Here is a 26,731-nt window from a genome sequence, read left to right as displayed (position 1 = left end):
TTACGGCCAGGACCTAGGCCTGGGTGTAAGCCGGTGTAGAGAGGTGGTGTAGTCGCAGATGTGATCGCCAATTTCCAGGGCCAAGACCAGGTTGGCAGCATGTATGAGGAGGTGGCACAGTGGTTGATTTAATCGTCTATTGCCAGATCCTGGGCCAGGGAGTACAAGGCTCGAAGAGGTGGAGCGGTGGCCGATGGAAACCTCTATTGCCAGGACAAGGGGCAAGGCGGCAGCAGGTGAGAGGATGTGGAGCGGTGGCTGACATGTGTCTACTGCAAAGACATGGGCTAGGGCGATAGCAGTGTGAGGAAATGGTGCTGTGTCCGATGTGACCGTCTCTTGCCATTACCTGGGCCAGGGCTGCAGCAGGGATTAAGTGCTCCAGCGGTGGCTGATGTGGGTGTCCATTTCCAGGAATTGGGCCAGGGCGACAGCAAGTTCGAAGAGCTGGTGCAGTGGCCGATGTGAGCGTCTGTTGCTACGAACTGGGCAGGGTGGCTGATGGGAGCGTAAATTGCCAGTGCATGGGCTAGGGTGACAACAGATGTGGGGAGGTGGTGCATTTTCCAACGTCAGGGTGTATTGCCAGGTCCTGGGCCAGGGTAGAAGATGGCTTGAAACGGTGTAACAGGCGACGATGTGAGCCTCTATTGCGAGGGCGTGTGTCCAGGATGGCAATAAGCGCGAGGTCGTGCATTTTCTGATTTGAGCGTCTGCCGCCAGGATCTGGGCCAGGGTGCCAGCAAGAGTAGCGCTGGCTGATGTGAGTGTCTATAACCACGACATTTTCCTGGATGTCAACAGGAGTGAAGAGGTTGTGTGGTTGAAGATGTGTGTGTCTATCAGGAGGTCCTTGACCAGCTTGGCAGTAGGCAGGGGGAGGTGTCGCAATGGCTGATGTTAGTGTTTATTGTCAGAATCTACGCCTGGATAGGAGCAGGTGTGGTGTAGTGGCAGTTGTGAGCACTGAATTCCAGGGCGTGCGACAGGGAGCCAGGAGGTGTGGTGAGTTGGAGCAGTGCCCAATGTCAGCATTTATTATCAGGACATGTGTCAGGGTAGCAGAAGGCCAAGGAGGTGGAGCGGTGGCTGATGTGGGTGCCTATTGCCAAAAACTGGGCCAGAGTGGCAGAAGGCATGAGGTGGTTGTATGGCTGCCGATGTGATTGTGTATAGCCAGGAATTGGCCCAGGGTGGCAGCAGGTGCAAGGAGTTGCGTGATGGCCGATGTGTGTCTCTATCGCCAAGCCCTTGGCCAGGGTGGAGGCTGGCATGAGTAGATGGTTGCAGTGGCTGATGTTTGTGTTTATCGCCAGGACGTGGGCCAAGGTCGCAGAAGAGCGAGGAGCTTGAGCAGTGGCCTTAATGAGCTTCTACTGATAGGACTTGAAGCCCTAGTAGCAGCAGAAGACACTAGTGTCTCTGAGAGAAGCCGCCATGGAAACTTACGTATTGAAACGGGACGCAATTTCTGTGTTGCATCTTCATCCCGAGGGTGCTAAGACTAAGTTAAGCACATTGTGTCGCTTCAGAGTGCAGCTAGAGGGCCACCAGGTGATGCTACATGCTGTGACAACAGTCACACTAGTCTCTTGGAGAGAAGCTGCCATGGAAACTTACGTATTGGATCGCGACGCAATTTCTGTGTTGCATCTTCATCCTGAATGTGCGAAGGCTAAGTTACACTCATTGTTGTGCACCGGAGTACAGCCAGAGGACCACCAGGTGACGCTACATTCTGTGACAACAGCCACACTAGTCTCTCGGAGAGAAGCCGCCATGGAAATTTACGTATTGAATTGCGACGCAATTTCTGTGTTGCATCTTCATCCTGAGGGCCTGAAGGCTAAGCTATGTTCATTGTATTGCCTCGGAGTCTAGACAGAGGAACACCAGGAGATGCTATATGCTATGACAACAACCACACTAGTCTGTCGGGGAGAAGCCGCTGTGGAAATTTACGAATTGAATCGCGACGCAATTCCTGTGTTGCATCTTCATTCTCATTGTATAGCATTGGAGTCCAGCTAGAGAACCATCAGGTGATGCTACATGCTGTGACAATAGCCACACTAGTCTCTCGGAGAGAAGTCGCCATGGAAACTTCCATATTGCATCGCGACGCAATTTCTGTGTTGCATCTTGTTCCTGAGGGTGCGAAGGCAAAGTTACGCTCATTGTATTGCATCGGAGTCCAGCTACAGGACCACCAGGTGATGTTACATGCTGTGACAACAGCCAGACTAGTCTCGCGAAGAGAACCCGTCATGGAAATTTACGTATTGAATCGCGACGCAATTTCTGTGTTGCATCTTCATCCTGAGGGTGAAAAGGGTTAGTTACGCTCATTGTAGTGCATCAGAGTTGAGCTGGAGGACCACCAAATGATCCTACATGCTGTGAGAACAGCCATACTCGTCTCTAAGAGAGAAGCCACCATTTTAAGTTAACTTAGGATAAGTTAAGCACATTGTGTCGCATTGGAGTCCAGGTAGAGGACCACCATGTGTTGCTACATGCTGCGACAACCGATACACTCTTCCTGTGAGAAGACGCCATGGAAACTTATGTACTGAATCGCAACACAATTTCTGCGTTGCAACTTTATCCTGATTGTGTGAATTCTAGCTAACGCCCATTGTATTGCGTCGGAGTCCAGCTAGAGGACCACCAGGTGAAGCTACATTCTGTGACAACAGCCACACTAGTCTCTCGGAGAGAAGCAACCATGGAGATTTACTTATTGAATCGCGACGAAATTTCTGTGTTGCATCTTTATCCTAAGGGTACGAAGGTTAAGTTAAGGAAATTACGGCACATCGGAGTCCAGCTTGTGGACCACCAGGTGGTACTACATGTTGTGACAACAGCCACACTAGTCTCTCAAAGAGAAGTCGCAATGGAATTTTATTTATTGAGTCGGAACCCAGTTTCTGTGTTGCATCTTCATCCTGTGGGTACGAAGGTTACGTTAAGCACATTGTGGCGCATTGGAGTTCAGCCAGTGGACCACCAGGTATGGATACTTGCTGGGACAACAGCCACACTAGTCTCTAGGAGAGACAGGGCCATGGAATCTTACGCATTGAATCGCGACGCAATTTCTGTGTTGCATCTTCATCCTGAGGGTACGAAAGTTAAGTTTAGCACATTTTGGCGCATCGGAGTCCAGCTAGTGGCCCACCATGTGTGGCTACTTGCTGTGACAACAGCCACACTACTCTCAGGAGAGAAGTCGCCATGGAAAGTTACTTATTGAAACGTGACGCAATTTCTGTGTTGCATCTTCATCCTGAACTTTTGAAGGGTTCAGCTAAGTATATTACGGTGCGTGGTCGTCCAGCTAGTTGACCACCAGGTAACATGCGGTGACAATAGGCACACTAGTCTCTCGCAGAGAAGCCGCAATGGAAATTTACTTACTGAATCGTGACGCAATTTCTGTGTTCCATCTTCATCGTGAGGTCTCGAAGGGTTCAGCTAAGCACATTACGGTGCATCGGCGTCCAGCTGGTGGAAAACCATTTGAGGCTACATGCAGCGAGAATAGCCACACAAATCTCCCGGAGAGAAGCCGCCATGGAAAGTTACGTACTGAATCGCGACGCAATTTCAGTGTTGCATCTTCATTCTGAGGGTGCGAAGGCTACGTTACGCTCATTGTGGTGCATCGGAGTCCAGCTAGAGGACCACCACGTGAGGCTACATTCTGTGACAAGAGCCACACTAGCCTCTCGGAGATAGGTCGCCATGGAAATTTACTTATTCAATCATGATACAATTTCTGTGTTGCATCTTCATAATGAAGTTAGGAAGGGTTCAGTAAAGCATATAATGACCCATCGGCGTCCATCTAGTGGACCACATGGTGAGGCTACATTTTGCGACAATAGGTGCACTAGTCCCTCCGACTGAAGCCGCCATGGTATGAATCGCGATGCATTTTCCGTGTTGCATCGTCATCCTGAGTTTAAGAAGGTTAAACGAGCACATTCCGGCGCATCGGAGTCCAGCTAGTGTACCAGCAGGTGAGGTTACATGCTGTGACAACAGTCACACTAATTTCTCGGAGAGAAGCTGCCATGGAAATTTATTTATTGAATTGCGACGCAATTTCTAAGTTTCATCTTCATTCTAAGGGTACGAAGGTTACGTTAAGCACATTGTGGCACATCGGAGTTAAGCTAGTGGACTACCAGGTATGGCTACATGCTGGGACGACAGCCACACTAGTCTCTAGGAGAGACGGCACCATGGTATCTTACGCATTGAATCGCGACGCAGTATCTGTGTTGCATCTTCATCCTGAGGGTGGGGAGGCTAAGGTACGCTCATTGTGGTGCATCGGAGTCTAGCTAGAGATTTACCATTTGATGCTACATGCCGTGACAACAGCCACACTATTCTCTCGGAGAGAAGTTGTCATGGAAATTTACGTATTTAATCGCGAATCAATTTCTATGTTGCATCTTCATCCTGAGGGTGCGAAAGTTAAGTTAAGCACATTGTGGAGCATCGATGTCCAGCAAGTGGAGCACCAGGTAAGGCTACATGCTGTGACAACAGCCACACTAGTCTCAGGAGAGAAGGGGCCACGGAAAATTACTTATTGAATCGTGACGCAAATTCTGTGTTGCAACTTCATCCTGAGGTTTCGAAGGGTTCAGCTAAGCACATTACAGTGCATCGGCGTCCAGCTAGTGGTCCACCAGGTGAGGCTAGATGCTGTGGCAGCAGTCACACTAGTCTCCAGGAGAGAAGCCGCCATGGAAAGTTAGTTATTGAATCGTGACGCATTTTCTGTGTTGCATCTTCTTATAGAGGTTAAAATGGGTTCAGTTAAGCACATTTCGGCCCATCGGCGGCCAGCTAGTGGACCATCATGACAGGCTACATGCAGTGACAATAACCACAATAGTGTCCCGGAGAGAAACCGCCATGTAAAATTACATACTGAATCGCGACGCAATTTCTGTGTTGCATCATCATACTGACGCTGCGAAATCTAAGTTACGCTCATTGTGGTCCATCAGAGTCCAGCTAGAGAGCCATCACGTGTCGCTACATACTGTGACAACAGCCATACTAGTCTCTCGGAGAGAAGACGCCATAGAAACTTACGTATTGAATCGCGATGTAATTTCTCTGTTGCATCTTCAACCTGAGGGTACAATTGTTAAATTAAGGAAGTTATGTCACATCGGAGTCGAGCTAGGGGACCACCAGGTGAGACTACATGCGGTGACAATAGCTACACTAGTCTCTCGGAGGGAAGTATCCATGGAAACTTACGTATTGGATTGCTACACAATTTCTGTGTTGCAACTTCATCCTGTGGGTGCGAAGGATAAGTTACGCTCATTGTGGTGCATCGGAGTGCAGCTAAGAGTGTGTGTGTGTGTGTGTGTGTGTGTGTTTGAGGTTTATGGGCGCTAAACAGCGTGGTCATCAGCGCCCAAACGCATAGAAACAGGAACACATGCGGTGAAGGAAGGAAGACGGACACCGAACAAGGAGAACTGCTAAAAGACACAGGCTTGACGCAGCTCCAAATGCTCACATACAGAAGCAAAACAAGAGGAGAAGAAACACACAAAAAAGGAAAGGAAACACAAGGAAAAGAGAACAGATACCGAAGGGAAACAAGGAGGTAATCGTGACTGGCGGACCTCTTACCTAAAACCTGGGTGAGCCAGTCACCCAGCAGCACATTAAAACCCTCTCCCTAAAATCCGAGGCAACAGATTGGACAGGACACAAAACCGTAAGACCTTAACCACAGTCGCTGCGTCGTCTTGCAAAATAGAGGGCAAATCAGGTGGCAAAGAAACCACCGCCCTCTGGTCAGAGAATAAAAGACAGTCAAGTAAAATGTGGCGGACAGTAATCTGGACGCCACAAGCACTGCAGATTGGGGGGTCCTTCCGCCGGAGTGAAAAACCATGCGTTAAGGGACTGTGCCCGATGCGGAGGCGAGTGAGGAGAACCTCATCCCGCCTGTATGACTGGTAGGACGTAGTGGCCTTTACCAGACGCAGCTTATTGTCAGAAACTGCCAGCCACTCCTCTTCCCATTGATGTATAACACGAAAACGCAAAAGGGAGGTTACAGCATGGAGGGGGACGGCACATTCAACAACGTGAGGGAGGGAACATGCATCTTTGGCAGCCACATCCGCCAGTTCGTTTCCCCTAATACCCACGTGCCCCGGCACCCAGCAGAAAGAAACCTCCTTCCCCTGCCGTTGCAGGTGGAGTAGGGCATCATGGATGTTCTGGACGACCGTATCCGCTGGGTACAAGTGTTGCATGGTCTGAAGGGCACTCAGGGAGTCAGAACAGACGAGGAAATTAAGACTGGGAACACATCTCATCTGCTCCAATGCCCGCAAGATTGCAAACAATTCGGCATCGAGGATGATAAACGCCGCAGGAAGCCCTAACTTGACGACTCGATCAGGGAAAACAACAGCACAACCAACAGAGTACCCCTGTTTAGAGCCATCTGTGAATACAGGTACATGGTCCGGATGCTGGTTTAAAATATCGTAAAATAAAGAGGTAAAAACAAACGCCGGAGTGCAGTTCCTCCGGTTCTCCGACAAGTCTAGAAGGATGCTAGGCCTCTGGAGCAACCAGAGAGGCAGGCGAGTAAAACCTTGTCGTTGGGGGGCCACACGCTCCACACCAAGGGACTCAAGCAAATGCTTGGCACGAATCCCAAATGGTCTCGTTGCCCTGGGAAGACTGGAAAAGTGTCGTTCCATAGGCGGTCGGGCAACGGTAGGGTACACAGGGGAGGTAGGACAGGCAAGGAAATGACACACCCGTCGCACCATGAGGAGTTTCCGCCGGATGGCGAGCGGCGGTTCCCCTGCCTCAGCACACAGGCTGGGGATGGGACTGGTACGGAAGGCACCAGTGGCCAGCCTGATACCCTCATAGTGTAGTGCGTCAAGGATCTTCAGATAAGTAGGCCTTGCTGACCCATACACGGTGCAAGCATAGTCAAGACGCGATCGGACGAAAGCCCTATAAAACTGCAGCAGACACGCCTGATCTGCTCCCCAGGACCGATGGCTCAGACACTTCAAAATATTCAGTGCCTTCAGGGCCCGCACCTTGAGGTCTTTGAGGCAACCACAACAACTTGGAATCAAAAGTGAGGCCCAGGAACCTCACAGTGTCTCTAAAAGGAAGAACGGTGTCCCTCAGACGCAATTCAGGGTAGGTAAAAAGACGCCGAGAACGATTAAAATGAACACACACAGATTTGTCTGCAGAAAAGGTAAAACCCGTCTTTGCAGTCCATGCCTCTAAGCGCTTTATCGTAAGCTTCAAGTGCCGACTAGCAGTGACAAGACTGGAGGAAAAACAGAAAACAGCAAAATCGTCCACAAACAAGGAGCGTTGGGCAGGACTCTGGATAGTGGACGTGATACTGTTAATAGCGACGGCAAAGAGGGTGACACTTAAAACGCTGGCCTGAGGAACACCATTCTCCTGCACGTACAAATCCGATAGCACATTACCAACCCTATACCGAAAGAGGCGGTGAGAAAGAAAGGACCGAATGAAGATGGGGAGACGGCCACGAAAGCCCCACTCATGGAGTTGATTGAGGATAAGGCGGCGCCAAGTAGTGTCATACACCTTATTAATGTGAAAGAAGGCTCCTAGACAATGCTGGTTACGTAGAAAGGCCTGCTGGATGGCGGCCTCAAGCAGTGTCAAGTTGTCTATAGTGGGACGACATCTCCGAAATCCACACTGAGAGGGGCTAAATAGCTGCCTGGTCTCGAGCAGCCAAACCAGGCGGCGGTAGAGTCCGCAAAATGCATGGCCAGTGTCTGGGCAATGTCTCTCGGCGCCGTGAGGAGACATCCCTGATGCAGCAATGTCGTGACAGGGAGCTGGCTGAGTTTCCCGGAAATCCTCCTGATGGCTTACCATACTTTCATAGAACTAGTGGAGCGAGAGATGGAGTTCAAGAACGATTGCCATGACCGTCGTTTGCTCTCTTTAATCACTCGCCGCGCTCTGGCCCTTGCCACCAGAAAGGCTGCAAGATTGTCAGCTGAGGGATGGCTCTTGAAGCGGCGCAGTGCTGTACGGCGGGTGCGGATGGCTGAGCGGCACTCAGTGGTCCACTAAGGGACAGGACGCCTCTTGGAATGACTGAATGACCGTGGGATTGACAATTCAGCAGCATGTGAGATCATGGCTGTAACATGGTCTACCCATTCGTGGAGTCTGGCATGGTGTTCCAAAACAGCCAGTTGGCTGAAAAGTGTCCAGTCAGCTCTGCAGAGGTGCCACTGGGGCGGCACTGGTAATGCCACAGCCTCATCCAGGAGGCGAATCCAAAGGGGGAAGTGGTCACTAGAATGGAGGTCAGCTGCAGCCTCCCACAGAGCAGAATCTGCGAGTGCTGGAGAGCAAAAGGAAAGGTCAATAGCTGATGACGACCCGGAAACAGTACAGAAATGAGTGGGAGCACCAGAGTTGAGGAGGCACAGTTCTTCAGACATCATGACGCTTTCCAGAATGCGACCCCTGGGGCAAGTAGTCGGAGAGCCCATAAGACATTATGAGCGTTGATGTTCCCCAGAAGAAGAAATGGGCGGGGGAGTTGGCTAATAAGGTCCGTGAGAACTTCAGAGTCTATCGCATCAGGAGGTGGTAAATAAACTGAACAGACTGTGAGCCTCTGTCCCACAAGAATGTCAACTGCAACTGCTTGCAAGTCGGTGACGAGAGGGAGCTCAGATGAGGGGTGCATGTCACGGACAAAAACCGCAAGACCACCCTTTACCCTTTGCCGCGTCAGATCATCTTTTCGATATACGGTATAGCCCCGTAAAGAAGGAGAATCAGTGGCTCGAAAATGTGTCTCTTGGAGACATAAGCACAAGGGGCACTCTCGTATAAGGAGTTGTAATTCGGCCACATGCGTCCTGAACCCATTCAGGTTCCACTGAAATATGGGAGCCAGTGATCAGGGTGGCTGAGCTTTCACCCTGCCTCTGTGCTTTGGAGGAGAGACCGTACTGGCCGGAGATTTATTCCTGGGGCGAGAAGATCGCCCATGGTCGACATCAATGTCCATAAGCTCTGATGACGACCCACGGGAGATGTCAGACAGTACGATGGCCTCGTCATCGGACCGACACTGACTAGTCTCCTCAGGTGGCAGAACCTTCATCTTCTGAGGCTTTGTCTTTGGGGGCTTGGAATGCAGAGCCTTGTCAACAGTTGGAGGTTGATTGGCCTGGGCAGAAGGCGCCATATGGGGAGAGGCAGGAAGTACCTCAATATCAGCAACCACGGCCTTGTCCTATGTAGCAAAGAGAGCCGCAGATTGCAAAACAACCGCAGCAGCACAAGTGCACTGGCAAGCGCAGGTATTAGTGCTAACACCAGCAACCTCCGTTTGCGTAGCAACAGTGGCCAGTTGTACCGGTTTTTTGAGAGCGGAAGCGAAAGATGTTGAAAACACAGGAGGTTGGATGGCCTTAAAGAGCTTCTTGGCCTCACCATAGGAGATGCGCTTAGACGTTTTAATCTCCTGTACCTTCCATTCTTCGAGATAGATGGGGCAGATACGGCTCCAGACAGGGTGACTCCCAGAGCAATTCACGCACTTCACAGGTGATGAACAATCGGCTCCGTCATGGGCAGGCTGACCACATTTACCGCAAGTGGCTAGCCCATTGCACCCCAACGTAGTATGCCCAAAGCGCTGACATTTAAAACAGCACATTGGGTTGAGGAAATGTCGCCGTACGGGCAAATGTAAGAACCCCGCTTTAACATGCTATGGGAGTCTCTGGCAACTGAACGTGAGAATAAACGAGTCAGATTTGACGAGGTCCCCATTGACTCGTTTCATAATGTGCTGCACGTCAACAATTCCTTCGTAAGCCCACTCAGATTTTAACACGTCTATGGGGATATCCACCAAGTCCCTACACGTCACAACACCCATACTATAATTCAAAGTGGAGTGGAGCTCGGTTTCGACAGCGTACTCTCCTAGACAGGTTGCTTTCCGAAGGGCAGCGACTTGACGGGATGTAGAAGTTTCAACTAACAGAGTCCCATTGCGCAGTCGCTTTACAGATTTCAATGTTCCTGCAATTCCCTCAAGACCCTTGTGGATGTAAAAGGGAGAACCCTCTCACAGCTACCCTCCTTCCTTTTAATAATCACAAACATTCTGATTATCAGCATGTGCTCCGTTACTACATTCTGTTAAATCTCTAGCAACACCAGGCGCTGGAGGATTCGCAGCGCGTAGCCGCTTTTTCGATGGGGTGTGTTTTCCTACCAGCGGCCCACCCAAGCCACTGGTAGGGGGAAATGTAGAGGTTATAACATCCCAGCTCTATCCACCAAATTATAACATTTCAGCTCCTCAACGCCAAATTAAAACGTTGCATTAGGAGGTGTCTGCTTCGTGCAAAAGGTCTTGAGTTCATATTGACGACAACAAGTAATTCTTCATTAGAGACGTTTATTTACAAACAGAACTGACAGACTTCACAGGCTCAACAACTGACTCTCCGAGCTAACTGCACTGCATATCCGAACTGGCAACTGACAATTCACGACTTAAAACTAAATTAGACATTACAGAATTATAGTACAGATTAAAGTAAGTAAAAGGATCAGTACATATAAATTCTTACAAGCATAATTTCCAAATAGATTTTATAACATTTTTCTACCAGCTTCTGGATAACCTTCACCAGATTTGTACCGATGTTTCCAGAAATATCTTGACATTTAATTCTGGATATTTCTTCAGTGATTTAGAACAACTATTTATATGTAAAATGATTTAAATCGTGTTTCAAAACGTAAATAAATCTTTTTAGCAATATTTCTTGATACAAATCGTCTTTCGAAATTAGGTTATGAAACAGTTTTCACAAGTTTTCGTATTTTTGCGATCATAATATAGAATTTCTCCATAGAAAGTTCCAGAAGTGTGCATTAAACGTTCATTTACAGACTTTCTCTTTAGCTGCTGAGTTTTTAAAAGTATCTTGTCCGTATTATACGAAATAATTTAGCTCAAAACTGATAATTTATACAATTAATCAGAGCTACAGCAAACAGTGAGTCTTTCTTTTACAAAATGAAATATAATTACAAAATTGAATGAAAATAGGTTACTAACACTAATATATATTTACATTAATTCTATTTTTGTTCTTTCTGTGCAAAATGTCCTAATATTGACACAGTACAATATTTAAACATCACCAAAGTTTCCCTTTACATTTTGCATATCGGTATCGACATCCCCTAAAAGTCTACAGTATCGAATACTTCAATATGTCCCAATATGTCCTGTAATGTTACACAACCCCCCCCCCCCCCCATCAGCACTTACACGTGAAACACGGAAGGGTTGATGTCCTTACATTACAAAACAGAAAAGTTTTACACATATCTTTGGTCTCTTCTTTCTTGAAGACCGGTGATCTTCTTTCTTGAAGGTCGGTGATCTTCTTCCTTAAAGGTCGGTATACCTCAATGCCACACACTGTATTTCAGTCTTATCTTCACAGTCCGTATGGTTTCCATATACACTGCAGGCTATCACAGGCTGCAATAGCACAGTCCGCTATGAATATACAGCATACAGTGGTCAAACCCAGTTAAATATTAGCAAAAGCATTTAATAGTCGGTGAACCGGTTTTTAAGGACACAGAAATTTTAATACTCTAAAGTCTAATTACTCAAGAAAATTTACTCTAAATAATTTCTTAAACCTAAGAGAGGATAGACTGACAGATGGAGAAAATTGATTATACAGGATCACAGAATAAGTGTAAGATGCAATGCCAGAATACGAAAATGAAATATGACAATTGCATAGCTAGGGGACCTAGTGCTCGCCAAACACTTAGCACACAAAGAATGTATGCTGCCCTGAGGAATCAGATAAATACAACATAACAAAGTATACAAAAATATCCTGGTAAGATTACATGTAAAAGTCTATAAAAATCTATTATCTAAAATACTTTTTTACATTTTTTTAATACAATTTCAGTTCGGTCACGTTTCGTAGGCCAAACAGTCTGCCAGAATTTGGGTAGACTAGACGGTAAGCATTCGGATGAGGATTGTCCTGAATCTTGAAAGGTCCAATGTATATGTCAAAAAACTTTTTTAATTCACCACTGACGGCTTTAGACTTCTCTTGTGTTTTAACAAGGACGAAGTCTTCAATTTTAAATTGAGTAGGCTTCAATCTTTTGTCATGTCTACATTTCCTCCTATCACCTTGAGATTTCATGGTCTTTCTCACTATTTCCTCTCTCTCTTGAGTACTTAATGGTTTGCAGACTGGAAAATCAATGAAATCACTAATTGGATGTGGTGGTTTGCTATTATACTGTATTTCATAAGGCGAAAACCCTGTTGAGGAATGCTGTAGGCTGTTCACAACATCTTAGAATTTCTCAACACAGTCAATCCAACTAGCATGATCAGTATTGCAGTAGGTACTAAAGAATCGCCCAATTTCCCTCATGTATCTCTCCGAAGGGTTTCCTGACGGATGATAAGCTGAAATAAGAATGTGACTTATACTTTCATCTTCAACAAAAGCTTTCCATACTCCAGAAGTAAATTGAGTCCCATTATCTGATAAGATTTTCTGAGGTTTTCCAACCCTGCCAAAATAGTCTCCTCTGATTTTTGAAATAATGCTCTTACTGTTTGCCTTGCGAAGAGGGTATAACTTAATGAATTTTGAAAAAAACATCAACCATAACAAAAATGTAGCAATAGCCTCCTCTGGTCTTCGGTAATGGTCCATATAAGTCGACAGCGACTAACTCGTGTTGTTCTTTTGGTAAGATGTTTTGCATCAATCCTCGACAAGTTAGGTTGGATACTTTTACTCTTTGGCACCTGTCACAACCCGTCAAAATTTTTCTAACCCTCCTGGCTATGTTGTTAAAGTACACATTTTCTTGGATTTTCTGGATACACTTTTGAATCCCACAATGACCAAAACTTTCATGAATGTGCTTGATGAGTACATTGATGTACTGTTCAGGCCAACATAATTTCCATACATCGCTATCTACACTGTTTCTCTTGAATAGAATCCCCTTGTAGATTTTGTAATAATCTCCCACTTTTTCATGTCCCTTTTTCCCTAAATAACTTTTGACCAGTTTACAGTTCTCATCGTGGTTCTGATTCCGTCGGATGTCATTACAAATGTCTCTGATTTCTTGTTCATTGTCCACCCCTCTTAAATACATAATTTTGAATTCTTTTTCACATTCCCCACTGTCATCTTCAAAGTCACCCCCCACAGGTAGTCTAGATAAAGCATCAGCAACTACATTATCGGGTCCTCTAAGATATTTTATTGAGTAATTAAATTGTTGTAACAAGAGTGCCCACCTGGTAATCCTTCCATGATGCAACCTACATTCTTGAATAGAAATTAATGCCTTATGGTCTGTGTAGACAACTACCTGGTTTCCCAATAAATAATTTCTGAATTTAGAAAATGCCCAGTAAATGGCCAAAAGCTCTTTCTCGGTAACAGTGTATTGCCTCTCATGTTTTTTCAAGGTTCGACTAGCAAAAGCAATAGACCTGTGTTCTATTTTCCCATTTATATTTACTTTTTGGAAAAGCTGAGCACCTAGGCCATAATCACTACTATCTGCCATAATGCAAAAAGGTAAACTTAAATCAGGACGGTACAAAATTTGACTCTTACGTAACTGTGTTTTTATTTCTTCAAAAGCAGCTTCACATTCCTGATCCCAAACCCACATTGCGTTTTTCTTCAGCAATCTGTTAAGACTTGGAGCATTTAGAGCTTGGCTACTAATGAACTTTCTGTAGTAACCGCACATCCCGAAAAATGACTTTAGTTGTTTCTTGGTTTTTTGAATTGGGAATTTTGCAATTGCCTCGAGTTTTTCAGGATCTGGCAAAATACCTTCCTCAGAAATACTGTGCCCCAGAAACTTCAATTTTTTCATACCAATCTTACATTTAGATAATTTAAGTGACATTCCCCCTTTCCTTAATCAATTGCAAACCTCCCTCAAAGTATTAACATGTTCTTCCCAAGTTTCTCCAGTGATCAAAATGTCATCTACATACACAGTTAATTTTGATAAAAGATCTTTTCCCAAAACAAAGTCAAGTGCTCTAATGAATTCGGCTACTGAGACATTCAGCCCAAATGGTACCACACAATACTGGTAACATTTTCCCCCATACAAAAAGGCAGTATACTTTCTAGAATCATTTTCTAATTCTACTTGGTGAAATCCTGATGTGAGATCTAAACTGGTCATGTATTTCATTCTTTCAAATTTATGAAGTAATTCGTCTATATTCTCGGGATGATCGGTCTCTCTTTCCAGATACTTATTTAGGTGTCTTGAATCTAGTACAAGCCTGACACTGCCATCACGTTTTGCAACCACTACCAAAGGTTTATTGTATTGGCTCTTACTTCTCTCAATGATGCCCCACTCTTCCATCTTTTGAAGTTCCTTTTCTACATCTTTTCTCTTTGCAATGGGTACACTATAAGGTTTTATAAAGAATGGCTCATGTGGTTTTAATCTGAGTTTACATTGATAATTCTTTACTCTGCCAGGTCTATCATCAAAAACATCACAGTAATTCCACAATAATCTTTCTAACTCTACCTTCTGTTCTTGGTTCAAATTATCTGATTCCCGTAATTTTTCTAGAACTATATCCCCATAATCTCTATAATCATAATCCTCAGTAATTTCCTCTACACAATAACCACTGTCTTTAGAAAATGTAACGTCCCTAATTTCAATTTCCTTATCAGCACAGTTTTGAACCGACATGTCAGTACTGGAACATACTCTCGTCTTAGGATCAATAAAGGTAAACAAACTCTCTTCCCAATCAAATGCTGCATTAGCTTTTAATATCCAGTCCATACCCAACAGTACATTCTCATTTAAGTAACTTATTACAAGACATCCTTGAGTAAACTGTACATCATTTATACTGAAGGACAACAACACCTGTCTATTAACAATTTTGCTCAGTTTGCTAGTAATGCCTCTAATTTTTATTCCAACAACTGGTAATTCAACAAAGTCAGGATCATGCTTAATTATATCTCTTAATTTGCTTGAAATGGCACTAATTGGACTCCCTGTGTCAATCAAACAATACCCTACCCAACCTGCAGCTTTAATTTTTATGTATGGACTACCATAGTGGTGTTTTCCCTTTCTTCCTGTTCTTCATACAAAAGATCTTCTGCTATCCCATCATACCTCTGTTCCATATTTAGGTTTTCTATTAGGCAATACTTTCTTCAAACTTCTAGGTCTACTGGAATTTACTGGAATGTCTGGATTACTATTTACCTCACACACATCCTGACTAGTACCCCGTTTGATGATTTCATTAGGCTTAAAAGCAGAAACTGGTTCACAAATTTCCCTTAATTTGATCTTAACATCATTGTCATCACTGTAATCTTTAAATTTGTCCCAAACAGATTTCAAAATAATCTCAGATGCATCAGCACAATCAACCCCCCTGTCTCCTGATGTATTACTAAGCTGAACTGGCACAATCTGATTCTCGTGTGGAACAACTGGCACAACTATTCTCAACAATATTGCTTATAACATCCTCCTTAACTTCAACATAAACTATTCCATCCAATTCACCATCAAAATCTTCTAGTACATAATCACCATTAGCCTTAACATCAACATTATCGTCATCATTGCCTGAGCGTACACTACAAACACTACTAGTATCACCAACATTACTCACAACACCATCTTCACCAACCACATCCACATGAATATCTGACTTTCCAGAAACTTCAGTGTTAACATCATTATGACAACTTACATCTAAAACATCACCACACATAAGTTTGTACAATCCAAAATTATCAAAGTTATCCTTACCTTTCATTTCAGCATTAGGTGCTTCTTCTTGATTATATAAATTTGCAATTATATCATATTCTAAGCCTACTTCATCAAAGGTAGCCTGGTTCCTATTACAGTTGTTTCTAGTATTTTCTCTGATGACATTCCAAAATTTCCTGTCAAATTTAATTTTTTCATTACCTCGATCTACAGATCGATCATAAGCATACTGTCTATACTGGTTTGGTCTCTGATTATAGTGCTGTCTGTTCCGGGTGAAATTAGCCTGATTTTGAAGATTCCTTGCCCCAAACTGACAGACTCCCAGTGGAGCATTTAGTCGTTTAAAGGCCTATGTCTGTCGTTTCCCTGCCTCAGGTTACCTTCTCTCATGTCATTACCCCAGGACCTGTTTCGATTTTCCCATTCTCTGTTTGAATTAAAGTGCTGATCATTCCTACCAAAATTTCTTCTGTCATTGCTATTATAATTATCCCTGTTGTTGTTAAAGTTTCTTCGTTCACTATTATTGTTATTATTTCCACGGTTCGGTTCCCACCCTCTGTGTGATGAACCTACAAAGTCGTTGAATCTGTTGTTTTGTTCAAAGGCTCTATCAAGTTTGTCCACATATTTCAAGAATTGTTCTATGGACTCATCTGGACCATATACTAAACCCCATTGTACTCTTTTCGGAAGTCTCCGTTTTAGTGCATCAATTTGAGTTAGCTCATCAAATGGCTTATCCAGATGCACTAATTTTTGCAACTGTTTCTCACAATAGGCTTTCATTGACCCATCAGATTCTCTGTAACTAGGACCAATCAAGAATTCACTTTTGATTCGAGCTTGCTCAGTTTCAGACCAAAATTTGGTTAGAAAACATTTTTCGAAATCTTCAAAGGACATTTCCGCGGAACAATTCTGATTGGCCCACGAAAGCGCCTCACCATCAAGTAATTTCTTTATAAACTTTATCTTAACACTATCTGTCATTATGGACGTGAACTGCTCCTTGCAGAATTGCATGAAATCTTTTGGGTGTATATTCTTGTCACCGGGATAAGTTTTAATGGGAAAATTTCCCCATACCCCATTTACAACTATTACTAAAATCTTTTTGCAACATAGTTTCTTGTATTTCTACAAATTTTCTGTCTACAGATTTTTCGACATTACCTACTCTACTACAAATTTCTGTGACCTTTTTGTCAGAATCAGATTTGAAAGATTCAATTTCGCTTTCAAAAAATCGTTTTGTCTGGTCAAATTCATTTCTCAATTGAGAATTTTCCTCATTTACAAAATCAACAACTTTTTTAAGTTTTGACTGGTTATTTGAAATTTCGTTACTTAAATCAGTTTCAAGGACAGAAATTTTGCTCTCAACCGTGTCCACACGACAACTAAGTTCTTTTTGGTTTGACTCAAAAGTAATTCGCCATTCTTCGAGAACCTGATTAGTGTGAGCAATCTGTTCTGTATTTGAATTTATTTCTGATTTTAAATCACACATAGCCTTCGAAATCGACCTGTCCATCTGTTGTTGTGTCTGTTCAATTTGTTGACGTAATTCGGCACGAGAATCGTCCATCTTCGAGTTTATGTTATCCAACTTCGAGTTTAACTCTGAAAACATTTGTTTTAACATTTCCAACATTCCTAAACTGTCAGAAGCACTTTCCCTAATAGGTGTACTCGCTACACCGCTGTCAATACTGAAATCTACGTCTTTTTCCATTATTTTAGGAAGCAGGTACTTATCTTAGTGTCCGTCGGCGGTCGTTGGTGTCCGTATTTTGCGAAATTTCTTCAATTCTAGGATGGTTTCGCTCGGTTGATTCACTCCTCTTCTTGTGACCCCAGAATCGACGTATTTACTTCTGAAGAATGACTGGTCCGTCGTATATCCTCTTCTTGTGGTCCCAAAACAGACGTATTTTCTTCTTGTGATCCCAGAAGAGACATATTTTATTTTGAAGAATCACTGGGTGGTCGACATATCCTCTGCTTCCTCCACCAAATTATAACGTACCACTTCAATTTGTTTGCACTTATAGCAACCCCAGCTTCCTCAACCAAATTATAACATTCCAGCTCTATCCACCAAATTATAACATTTCAGCTCCTCAACACCAAATTAAAACGTTGCATTAGGAGGTGTCTGCTTCATGCAAAAGGTCTTGAGTTCATATTGACGACAACAAGTAATTCTTCATTAGAGACGTTTATTTACAAACAGAACTGACAGACTTCACAGACTCAACAACTGACTCTCCGAGCTAACTGCACTGCATATCCGAACTGGCAACTGACAACTCCTGGGTGTATTAATATCTTTCCAAAGAATGAGAGTTTTTGACAATGTTTTGTTTACAGTACGATAGCAATTCACGACTTAAAACTAAATTAGACATTACAGAATTTTAGTACAGATTAAAGTAAGTAAAAGGATCAGTACATATAAATTCTTACAATCATAATTTCCAAATAGATTTTATAACATTTTTCTACCAGCTTCTGGATAACCTTCACCAGATTTGTACCGATGTTTCCAGAAATATCTTGACATTTAATTCTGGATATTTCTTCAGTGATTTAGAACAACTATTTATATGTAAAATGATTTAAATCGTGTTTCAAAACGTAAATAAATCTTTTTAGCAATATTTCTTGATACAAATCGTCTTTCGAAATTAGGTTATGAAACAGTTTTCACAAGTTTTCGTACTTTTGCGATCATAATATAGAATTTCTCCATAGAAAGTTCCAGAAGTGTGCATTAAACGTTCATTTACAGACTTTCTCTTTAGCTGCTGAGTTTTTAAAAGTATCTTGTCCGTATTATACGAAATAATTTAGCTCAAAACTGATAATTTATACAATTAATCAGAGCTTCAGGAAACAATGAGTCTTTCTTTTACATAATGAAATATAATTACAAAATTGAATGAAAATAGGTTACTAACACTAATATATATTTACATTAATTCTATTTTTGTTCTTTCTGTGCAAAATGTCCTAATATTGACACAGTACAATATTTAAACATCACCAAAGTTTCCCTTTACATTTTGCATATCGGTATCGACATCCCCTAAAAGTCTACAGTATCGAATACTTTAATATGTCCCAATATGTCCTGTAATGTTACAAGGTCGAAGGGTCCATTGCGGTCCAACGAGCAGCTAGGCAACTAAAAGTCCGCTCAGACAGAGCCCCGCGTGCCTGAGTACGCCTTATACAACTGGGGTGTGGCAGGTGCCCCAGAGGTTGCCCGCTTGCGACTGTTCCACCCCAACAGCCATGCATCTCTTAGGCGTGGAGCACACCGAAAGATTGAGGGGTTTTTATAGAGGTTGGCCTTCCTCGCAATCCAGGCGGTCAAGCCAAGATTACCATTCCCCGCAGCAAACAACATTTCACCGCCGCGCCGTACGGTGGTCGCTGAAGCATGTCCGGGCGTTACAGTGACAGGACACTGGCGGCGCAGACCAGTCCCCAGCTCAGGACCCCGGGTTCGCCAAGCCCGTACTCAGCAAGTGAATGCCGAGCCCCTGGGGGAGAGTCCAGCAAGAGGACCACCTGGTGAGCCTACATGCTGTGACAACTGCCACACTAGTCTCTCTGAGAGAAGCCGCCATGTAAACTTTCGTATTGAATCTCGACGCAATTTCTGTGATGCAACTTCTTCCTTTGGGAGCGAAGTCTAAGTTATGTTCATTGTGGTACATCGGAGCCCAGCTAGTGGACCAATAGGTAAGGCCACATGCTGTGACAATAGCCACACTAGTTTCTCGGAGAGAAGCCGCCATGCAAACTTACGTATTGAATCTCGACTCAATTTCTGTGATGTAACTGCTTCCTTTGGGTGCGAAGTCTAAGTTATGTTCATTGTGGTGCATCGGAGCCCAGCTAGTGGACCAATAGGTAAGGCCACATGCTGTGACAATAGCCACACTAGTTTCTCGGAGAGAAGCCGCCATGCAAACTTACGTATTGAATCGCGAAGAAATTTCTAAGTTGCATCTTCATCCTCAGGTAACAAAGGTTACGTTACGCCATTTGGAACGCATCGAGGTCCACCTAGTAGACCAGGAGGTGATGCTACATGCTGTGACAACAGCCACACTAGTCTCTCGGAGAGAACCCGCCATAGAAACTTACGTATTGAATCGCAATTCAATTTCTGTGTTGCATCTTCATCCTGAGGGTACGAAGGTTAAGTTAAGCACATTGTGGCTCATTCGAGTCCGGCTAGTGGACCACCAGTTGAAGCAACATGCTGTGATAATAGCCAAACTATTGTCTCGGAGAGAAGTTGTCATGGAAATTTACGTATTTAATCGCAAATCAATTTCTGTGTTGCATCTTTATCCTGAGTTTACGAAGGTTAAATTGAGCACTTTGCCTCACAACGGAAACCTGATAGTTTGCCAGCAGGTGAGGCCACATGCTGTGACAAAAGCCACACTATTCTCTGGGAGAGAAGCCGCCATAGAATTTTTTGTATTGAATCGCGACGCAATTTATGTGTTGCAACTTCATCCTGAGGGTGCGAAGGCTAAGTTACGTTCATTGTGGTGCATCGGAGTCCAGCTAGAGGACCACCAGGTGAGGCTACATTCTGTGACAACAGCCACACTAGTTTCTCGGAGAGAAGCCGCCATGTAAACTTGCGTATTGCATCGCGTCGAAATTTCTATGTTGCATCTCATACTGAGGATATGAAGGTTAAGTTAAGAACATTGTGGCGCATCGGAGTCCCTTAGTGGACCACCAAGTGAGGCTACATGCTGTGACAATAGCCACACTAGTCTCTTGGAGGGAAGCAGTCATGGAAACTTACGTATTGGCTCGCTACGCAATTTCTGTCTTACATCTCCCTGTGGGTGCGAAGTCTAAGTTATGCTCATTGTGGTGCGTCGGAGCCAAGCTAGTGGACTACCAGGTGAGACTACATGCTGTGACAACAGCCACACTAGCCTCTCGGAGAGACCCCGCCATGGAAACTTAAGTATTGAATTGCGACGCAATTTCTGTGTTGCATCTTCATCCTGAGGGTATGAAGGTTAAGTTAAGCACATTGTGGAATATCGGAGTGCAACTAGTGGAGCACCTTGTATGGCTACATGCTGGGACAACATCCACACTAGTCTCTAGGAGACGTGGCGCCATGGATCTTACGCACTAAATCGCGACGCAATTTCTCTGTTGCATCTTGATCCTGAGCGCACGAAGGATAAATTTAGCACATTATGGTGCATCGGAGTCCAGCTAGTGAACCGCCAGGTGGCGCTAGTTGCTGTGACAACAGCTAAACTATTCTCTCGTAGAGAAGCAGCCATGGTATCTTAAGTGTTGAATCGTGACGCAATATCTGTGTTGCATCATCATCCTGAGTTTTCGAAGTTTAAATTGAGCACATTAAGGAACAACGGAGTCCAGACAGTGTACCAGCTGGTGAGGCTGTGACAGCAGCCACACTAGTTTCTGGGAGAGAAACTTACGTATTGAATTGCAGCGCAAATTTCTGTGTTGCATCTTCATCCTGAGGTTACGAAGGTTAAGTTAAGCACATTGTAGCTCATCGGCGTCCGGCTCGTGGACCACCAGGTGAAGCTACATGCTGTGACAATAGCCACACTAGTCTCTCGGAGGGAAGCAGCCATGGTAACTTACGTATTGGATAGCTACGCAATTTTGTGTGGCGTCTTCATCCTTTGGGTGTGAAGGTTAAGTTACGCTCATTGTGGTGCATCTGAGTAAACCTAGAGGGCCACGAGATGAGGCTTCATGCTGTGACAACAGCCTTAGTAGTCTCGCGGATAGAAGCCATCATGGAAAATTACGTATTGATTCGTGACGCAATTTCTGTGTAGCATCATCCTCCTGACGGTACGAAGCACATTGTGGAGCATCAGAGTCTAGCTAGTGTACAAGCATTTGAGGCCACATGCTGTGACAACAGCCACACTATTCTCTGGGAGAGATGCCGATATCGAAATTTTTGGATTAAATCGCGACGCAATTTCTTTGTTGCAACTTCATCCTTAGAGTGCTTACTGTGGTGCATCGCAGCCCAGCTAGTGGACAACCAGGTAAGGCTACATGCTGTGCAAACTGCCACACAAACTTCTCGGAGAGAAGCCGCCATGTAAACTTACATATTGAAACGCGACGTAATTTCTGTGTTGAATCTTCATCTTGAAGTTACGAAGGTTAAGTTAAGCACATTGTGGCGCATCGGAGTCCAGCTAGTGGACCGCAAGGTGAGGCTACATGCTGTGACAACAGACACACTAGTCTCTAGGGGAGATGGCGCCATGGAATCTTACGCACTGAATCGCGCAGCAATTTCTGTGTTGCATCTTCATCCTCAGGGTACGAAGGTTAAATTAAGCACATTATGGTGCATAGGAGTCCAGCTAGTGAACCACCAGGTGACTCTAGTTACTGTGACAACAGAAACACTATTCTCTCGTAGAGAAGCAGCCGTGGAATCTTACGTATTGAATCGCGACGCAATATCTGTGTAGAATCTTCATCCTGAGATTACGAAGGTTAAATTGAGCACATTGCGGCACAACGAAGTTCAGATAGTGTACCAGCAGGTGAAGCCACATGCTGTGATAACAGCCACACTAGTTTCTATGAGAGAAACATACATATCGAATCGCAGCGCAATTTCTGTGTTGCATCTTCATCCTGAGGTTACGAAGGTTAAGTTAAGTACATTGTGGCTCATCGGAGTCCGGCTCGTGGACCACCAGGTGAGGCTACATGCTGTGACAACAGCCACACTATTCTCTCGGAGAAAGCCGCCATGGAAATTTACTTATTGAATCGCGACGCTATTTCTGTGTTGCATCTTCATCCTGACTGTACGAAGGTTAAGTTAAGCACAATGTGGCGCATCGGAGTCTATCTAGTGTACCTCCTGGTAAGTCCACACGATGTGGCAACAGACACACTAGTCTCCGTGAGAAAAGCCGAAATGGAAATTTGTGTATTGAATCGCGACGCAATTTCTGTGTCGCATTTTCATCCTGAGGTTATGGTGGGTTACGTTAAGCACATTGTGGCGCATCGGCGTCCAGCTAGTGGACCACCAGGTGAAGCTACATGCTGTGACAATATCGACAATAGTCTCTCTGTGGGAAGCCGCCATGCAAACTTACGTATTGAACCGCGACGCAATTTCTGTGTTTCATTTTCATCCTGAAGGTGTGAAGGTTACGTTACGCTCATTGTGGTGCATCGGAGACCAGATAGAGCCCAGCTGGTTGACCATCAGGTAAGGCTACATGCTGTGACAACAGCAGAACTAGTTTCTCGGAGAGAAGCCGCAATGTAAACTTACGTATTGAATCGCGGAGCAATTTCATTGTTGCACCTTCATCCTGAGGTTACGAAGTTTAAGTTAAGCACATTGTGGCGCATCGGAGCCTAGCTAGTGGGCCACCAGGTGAGGCTACATCCTGTGACAACACCCACACTAGTCTTATGAGAGAGGCCCCCATGTAAACTTAATAATTGATTCGCGAAGCAATTTCTGTGTTGCATCTTCATCGTGAGGTTACAAAGGTTAAGTTAAGCACACTGGAACGCATCGGAGTTCAGCTAGTGGGGCAGCAGGTGAGGCTACATGCTGTGACTACAGCCACACTAGTCTCTCGGTGAGAAGCCGCCATGGAATTTTATTTATTGAGTCGGAACGCAATTTCTGTGTTGCATCTCCATCCTGAGTGTACGAAGGTTAAGTTAAGCACATTGTGGCATATCTGAGTTCAACTACTGGACCACCAGGTATGGCTACATGCTGGGACAACTGCCACACTAGTCTCGCGGAGGGAAGCCGCCATGAAAACATAAGTATTGAATGTCGACGGAATTTCTTTGTTGCAACTTCATCCTGGGAGTGCTCATTGTGGTGCATCAGAGTCCAGCTAGTGGACCACCAGGTAAGGCTATGTGCTGTGCCAACAGCCACGCTAGTTTCTCGGAGAGAAGCCGCCATGTAAACTTACGTATTAAATCGTGACGTAATTTCTGTGTTGCATTTTCACTCTGAGGGTGCGAAGGCTAAGTTACGCATCATTGAGAAGCCACCATGGAAATTTATGTATAGAATCGCGACGCTATTTCTGTCTCTCATTTTCATCCTGAGATTATGAAGGTTAAGTTAAGAACATTGTGCAGCATCGGAACCTAGCTAGTGGGCCACCAGGTGAGGCTACATGCTGTGACAACAGCCACACTAGTCTCTCGGAGAGAACCCGGTATAGAAACTTATGTATTGAATCTCAACGCAATTTCTGTGTTGCATCTTGATCCTGAGGGTACGAAGGTTAAGTTACGCTCATTTTGGTGCATCTGAGTCCACCTAGAGGACCACGAGGTGAGGCTACATGCTGTGACAACAGCCACAGTAGTCTCGCGGAAAGAAGCCGCAATGTAAACTTACGTATTGAGTCGCTACGCAATTTGTCTGTTGCAACTTCATTCTGAGAGTGCGAAGAATAAGTTATGCTGTATGTGGTGCATCAGAACCCAGCTGGTTGACCATCAGGTAAGGCTACATGCTGTGACAACAGCCACACTAGTTTCTCGGAGTGAAGCCGCCATGTAAACATACGTATTGAAGCGCTACGCAATTTGCATGTTGCATCTTCATCCTGAAGTTACGAAGGTTAAGGTAAGCAAATTGTGGCATATCAGAGTTCAAGTAGTGGACCACCATGAATGGCTACATGCTGGGACAACAGCCACACTAGTCTCTAGGAGAGAAGCCACCATGCAAATTAATGTATTTCATCGCGACGTAATTTCTGTGTCTCATATTCATCATGAGGTTATGAAGGGTTAAGTTAAGCACATTACGGCGCATCGGCGTGGACCACCACGTGTGGCTACATGCTGTGACAATAGTCACAGTAGTCTTTCGTGGGGTAGCCGCCATGTAAACTTGTATATTGGAGCGCGGCGCAATTTCTGTGTTGCATCCTCATCGTAAGGTTACGAAGGTTAAGTTTGGCACATTGTAGCGCATCGGAGCCCACGTAGTGGCCCACCAGGTGAGGCTACATGCTGTGACAAAAGCCACAGTAGGCTCTAGGAGAGAAGCCGTCATGTAAACTAACGTATTGAATCGCGACGAAATTTGTGTGTTGCATCTTCATCCTGAGATTACGAAGGTTAAGGTAAGCACATTGTGGCATATCGGAGTTCAACTAGTGGGCCGACAGGTATGCACCGACAGGCTACATGCTGGAACAACAGCCACACTAGTCTCTAGGAGAGACGGCGCCATGGAATCTTACGAACTGAATCGTGACGCAATTTCTGTGTTGCATCTTCATGCTGAGGGTGCGAGGGCTAAGTTACGCTCATTGTGGTGCATCATAGTCCAGCTAGAATACCGTTAGGTGATGCTACGTGCTGTGACAACAGCCACACTAGTCCCTCCGAGAGAAGCAGCCATGTAAACTTACGTATTGAATCGCCATGCAATTTCTGTGTTTCGGCTATACCCTGAGGTGTGAAGGCTAAGTTGCGTTGATTGTGGTGCATCAGAGTCCAGCTAGAGGATCTCCAGGTGATGCTATATGCTGTGGCAACAACTGCACTAGTCTCTTGGGGAGATGCCGCCATGGAAACTTACGTATTGGATCGCGACGAAATTCCTGTGTTGCATCTTCGTCCTGAGGGTGCGATGGCTAAGTTAGGCTCATTGTGGTGCATCGGAGCCAAGCGAGACGACCAGCACGTGATGCTACATGATGTGACAACAGCCACTCTAGTCTCTCGGTGAGTAGCCGCCATGAAAACTTACGTATCGAATCGCGACGCAATTACTGTGTTGCGTCAACATCCTGAGGGTACGAAGGTTATGTTAAGCATATTGTGGTGCATCGGAGTCCAGCTAGTGTACCACTAGGCGAGGCTACATGCTGTGACAACAGCCACACTAGTCTCTCGGAGAGAAGCAGCCATGGAAACTTACGTATTGGATCGCGACGCAATTTCTGGGTTGCATCTTCATCCTGAGGGTACGAAGGCTATGTTACGCACATTGTGGTGCATCAGAGTCCAGCTAGAGGACTGCCAGGTGATGCTACATGCTGTGACAACAGACAGACTAGTCTCTCGGGAAGAACCACCTTGGATATATACGTATTGAATCGCGGCGCAATTTCTGTGTTCCTTCCTTATCCTGAGGGTGTCAAGGCTAAGTTACGCTCATTGTATAGCATCGGAGTGTAGCTAGAGGACCACCAGGTGATGCTACATGCTGTGACAACAGCCACACTAGCCACTTGGGAGACGCCGCCATGGAAACTTACGTATTGTATCGCGTCGCCATTCCTGTGTTGCATCTTCGTCCTGAAGGTGCGAAGGCAAAGTTACGCTCATGGTGGTGCATCGGAGTCGAGCTAGAGGACCAGCAGGTGATGCTACATGCTGTGACAACAGCCAGACTACTCTCTCGTAGAGAAACTGCCATGGAATCTTTCGTATTGGATCGCGACGCAATTCCTGTTTTGCAGCTTCATCCTGAGGTTGCGAAGGCTAAGTTACGCACATTGTGGTGCATCATAGTCCAGCTAGAATACCGTTAGGTGATGCTACGTGCTGTGACAACAGCCACACTAGTCTCTCGGAGAGAAGCCGCAATGGAAACTTACGTATTGATTCGCGACGCAATTTCTGAGTTTCATGTTCTTCTCGAGGGTGCGAAGGCTAAGATACGCACGTTGTGGTGCATCGGAGACCAGCTAGAGGAGCCCCA

The sequence above is a fragment of the Schistocerca gregaria genome, chromosome 4, assembly GCF_023897955.1.
Source record: "Schistocerca gregaria isolate iqSchGreg1 chromosome 4, iqSchGreg1.2, whole genome shotgun sequence".
Lineage (NCBI taxonomy): Eukaryota > Metazoa > Arthropoda > Insecta > Orthoptera > Acrididae > Schistocerca > Schistocerca gregaria.
The sequence above is the reverse complement of the archived record's forward strand: the minus strand, read 5'-3'. Positions refer to the sequence as shown.